The following is a 4,455-nucleotide window of genomic DNA, read 5'->3' on the forward strand; positions in this document are numbered from 1 at the left end:
GGAGGGTATGATTCACATGTTTTCTCATGCCTACAGACTCCCTCACCCCCACCTCGGACAAAGACTGGAATTTGGGCAGCTTAATGCTGGTCCTTGGTCCTAAAGCAATGTCCATGTTGTTGGGAGGACGGCATTATCCACCAGCCATCCTGTGCTCCCATCTTGGGTTTCCCACAAGTTGCAGCACAAGTCCTGTCTCCCATGCTGCTGGGCTGTACTCACCATGGCTCGAACAGCAAACTGGCTCATTGACTAGCTAGGGATTCTGATAATGTTCCAGCTTGCACTTGTGTGTAATAAGGGGCGTGATTTTTAAATAGAAACCTTGCTGTAGATCCAGGGTATGCGCTGACAGTGGGTGCCTTGTGTTTTGCATGTTTTAGAGTGGGAAGCATGACCTTCAGCGCATTCTCCACACTGGCAGAGAGGCTGTCACAGATTAGAAGGCAGAAAAAGAGATTACGTGATGACATGTTCACCGAGATAATGGACATGGATACAGCAAGCAGGAGAGCAGCACAGGAGCATGCGTGTGTCATGCAGGATAAGCTGCTGTGGATAATGAAGGACCAATCAGACATGTTGAGGCATCTGGCTGAGCTTCAAGAAAAGCAGCTTGAGGCTAGAGTCCCTCTGCAGCCCCTGCAGAACTGCCTGCAAGCATCGCCTTGTTCCCAATCCCCCTCTCTCAAACGTTCCAGGAGGTTGGGGGGAGGGAGGTGCAGTATCCCTTCCACTGAACACGGGGGGAGGGTACTAGAAGTAAAAGGTGGATATTCAAAGACCTTTAATGGGCAAACTTCCGTGCTTTCACAGACAAGCTGCTTTTGTTTATCCCCTCCCAATTTTATCACATCGTTTGCCCAAGGTTACATTATTTTCCTGTTCTTTCACTGTCTGTATGTTTGTGAAATAAAAGTCAGGGTTTCAACAATGAAGTACTCTATATTTATTCCAAGCATGAGGGTTTGAGGGGGAAAGGGGAGGTGTACTGAAACTGATGAAATGGAGGAGATAATATGGGGAGGCACAACATAGAGAAGCAGCACATATTACTGTGTCTAATTACGTAAACGGGTTTTCAAGCCTCCCAGAGATGCAGAGCTCCTTGCTGGGCTCTTCTTATTGGCCAGATATCTAGTTGCTCAGAATTAACAGCCAGCCTATCTGCCTCCATACTCTATCCCTGTGGAAACGTCTCTCCCTTTGGCCTCACAGATATTATGGAACACACACCAGGCAGTGATAACAATGGGGATACTGGTTTCACTGAAGTCTAACCTAGTAAGCAAACTGTGCTAGTGACCCTTGAAATGTCCAAAGGCACATTCCACCACCATTCTGCATTTGCTCAACCTATTATTGAACCGTTCCTTGATGCTGTCCAGGTGGCCAGTGTACAGCTTCACGAGCCATGGGAGCAAGGGATAGGTTGGGTCTCCCAGGATCACTACTGGTATTTCAACATCATCAGTGGTTATTTTGTGGCCTGGAAAGAAAGTCCCTTATTGAAGCTTTATGAACACACCTGTGTTCCAAAAGATGTGCACGTCATGCACCTTTCCTGACCATCCCATATTGATGTCGGAGAAACACCCCCTATGGTCCACCAGTGCTTACAATACAACTGAAAAGTATCCCTTTCGGTTTATGTACTCTGTGGCAAGGTGGTCTGGTGCCAAGATAGGGATATGCATGCCATCTATCGCCCCACCGCAAGTTAGGGAACCCCATTGCAGCAAAACCATCCACTGTATCCTGCACGTTGCCTACATTCATTACCCTTAGCAGAAGATAATTAATGGTCCTGCATGGTTGGATCACAACAGCTCCCCCACGGATTTACTAACTCCGAATTGATTCCCCAGTGATCAGCAGCAGTTTGGCTTTGCAAGCTTCCACAGAGCGATTGCCACTCGCTTCTCCATTGTCAGAGCAGCCCTCATTTTAGTGTTGCTGCACTTCAGGGCTCCCCCAATGGACCACCACCTTGTCATGGTTGGAGGGCTTGTGTGTCTCGATGACCCCTAGAGCTATGCTGGTTGGAGCTTCGTGCTCCTGGTAGGGTCTCCCATGCCAGACAGGTCGAAGGGTAGAGACCAGACGAAGTGTGGTCCCTGGTCCTCCAGGTTGGGGGTTTGGCACAGGGCTAACCACCCTGTCCTAGAAAACACTTGGGGTTACGGAAACAGCAACAAAGAAAATTTCCATGAACAGGTGTGATGGGCCTCTAGGGTCTCCTCAAGGGACTTGTATGAATGGAGCCACTGACAGGATGATAGAGGTCTTGAACACCAAAACAAATACAAGGTTAGGATTTTGGAATGTTCGTACAATGTATCAGACAAGCAAGCTGGCGCAAGTAACAGCAGAGAGGCGTCGTTACAGCCTGCACATTTTAGGCATTAGTGAGAGCAGATGGACTGGATCTGGTAGAATGACAACATCAACCGGGGAGACAGTTCTATATTCTGGAAGAGAGGACAATCAGCATGAAGAAGGAGTAGCCATCATCTTGAGAAAAGGAATTGAAAAGATTCTGATAGAATGGAAACCTGTCAACAGCAGATTGATAAAAGTGAGAATGAAGGGAAAGCATGTAAACATGACCATTATCCAGTGCTACAGCCCAACCAACGACAGCGATGATGAAGTAAAAGACTTCTTTTATGAATAGCTAGAGGTAGAAGTCAAGTCAGCACCTCGACATGATGTGATGATTATCATGGGTGATTTAAATGCAAAAGTTGGGAGTGACAACACCAACAATAAGCGTACAATGGGAACACATGGATGCGGGATAAGGAATGAGAACGGAGAAAGACTGGTTGAGTTTTGTGACACCAACAACTTGGTTGTTGGAGGCACGTTGTTCTCACATCGTGACATCCACAAACTGACATGGTACTCGCCCAATGACAGAGACAAAAACCAGATAGACCACCTGCTCATTAATGGAATGTGGAGGAGATCACTGCTGGATGTGAGAGTGAAACGTGGGGCTGACGTTGGAAGCGACCACCAACTGGTAACAGCAATGGTACAACTCAAACTCCGGAAGGCGCAGAATAAACCTCACATACAATGAAGATTTGACATCCAAAAATTACAGGATTCACGCACAAAACACAGTTTTGTCACACAAGTGAAAAACAGATTTCAAGCGCTGCAGGATCTAGTCACAGAAAGCAATGCAGTCTATAATAACATAAAGACTGCATACCAACAGAGTGCTGAAGAATGCTTGGGCTATAGGGAGAAGAGAAAATCTAAGCAATGGATCCAACCAAACACCTGGAAAGTTATAGAGGAGAGACGCAAGCTGAAGAGTCAGATGATCAGCACTCGATCAGCAAGATTACAAGAACGTTATAAACAAGACAAGTAGTCCAATAAGACAGTAAAGAGAATGGTGCGCGCTGACCGCCATGCTTTTGTTGACGACCTTGCAAAAGAGGCAGAAAGTGCTGCAGCTCGAGGAGAACAAGGACAATTGTACAGAATTATTAAGCAAGTGTGCGGCAAGTACCACTCCACAGTCAGCCCACCCATCAAGGACAAGTAAGGAAAACTCCTCACAACACAAGCGGAACAAGACACACGCTGGGCTGAACACTTCAAAGAAATACTCAACAGAGAATCATCGGAAGAAGGTGCTAACATATCAGGAAGGGAGACAGATTTAGATATCAACATCGATCCACCTACCAAAGAAGAAATTATATCAGCAATCAAGAAACTGAAGAACAACAAAGCCCCAGGAAAGGACAACTTGAATGCAGAACTTTTTAAAACAGACCCAGAGACAGCAGCTGGAATACTGGAACCACTTTTTAGAACAGTTTGGACAGAAGCCTGCGTACCGGAGGATTGGACCAAAGGGGTGATCATCAAGATCCCAAAGAAGGGCACACTCAGTGACTGCAACAACTGGTGTGGAATCACCCTTCTGTCAATACCCAGCAAGATCCTCGCCAAAGTCATCATAGGTAGATTATCAACAGCAGTTAATTAAACGCTGAGAAAGGAGCAGGCAGGTTTCTATCATCCCATAGCTGCATAACAATTTGAACCCACCAGTCAGTGCTTGTTTCCCAGGAACAGAAACGGCGCTCCACCATGTTCAGCTGCTGCGCAACTGCCAGCAGCAACCGGGAATTGTATTGTTCAATGGCTTGCAGCAGGGTTGTTTGAATGACATTGCAATGTTCTGCATGGAGGCGCCTGTCTCGGCTCTGGAAATACTGCAGGATAAGGTGTGAGGTGTTTGTAATGCTCACAACAAGAGTGCACAGCTGAGCAGCATCCATGCGTCTCAGGCAATGGTGCATGTGCGGCTAAGTCAGGTTTTCAAAAAAAGGCACGAAAAAGTATGGGTTGGTTGCCATTAATATCAGGATAGGGAGAGAGGAAACTGCATCATGGGAGGCCAAAGTCATGTTCCCATTCCCCCCT

General features: G+C 46.7%; 1 pseudogene; it reads left to right on the forward strand.

Moving 5' to 3' along the window:
• The first annotated feature begins 393 nt into the window (after positions 1-393).
• LOC137164128 (craniofacial development protein 2-like) lies at positions 394-4,063 on the forward strand (annotated as a pseudogene).
• The last annotated feature ends 392 nt before the right edge of the window (positions 4,064-4,455 follow it).

This window comes from Emydura macquarii, unplaced genomic scaffold, assembly GCF_026122565.2.
Source record: "Emydura macquarii macquarii isolate MOO-44397 ecotype Brisbane River unplaced genomic scaffold, CSIRO-AGI_Emac_v2 contig_2676, whole genome shotgun sequence".
In the NCBI taxonomy this organism is placed as follows: domain Eukaryota; kingdom Metazoa; phylum Chordata; order Testudines; family Chelidae; genus Emydura; species Emydura macquarii.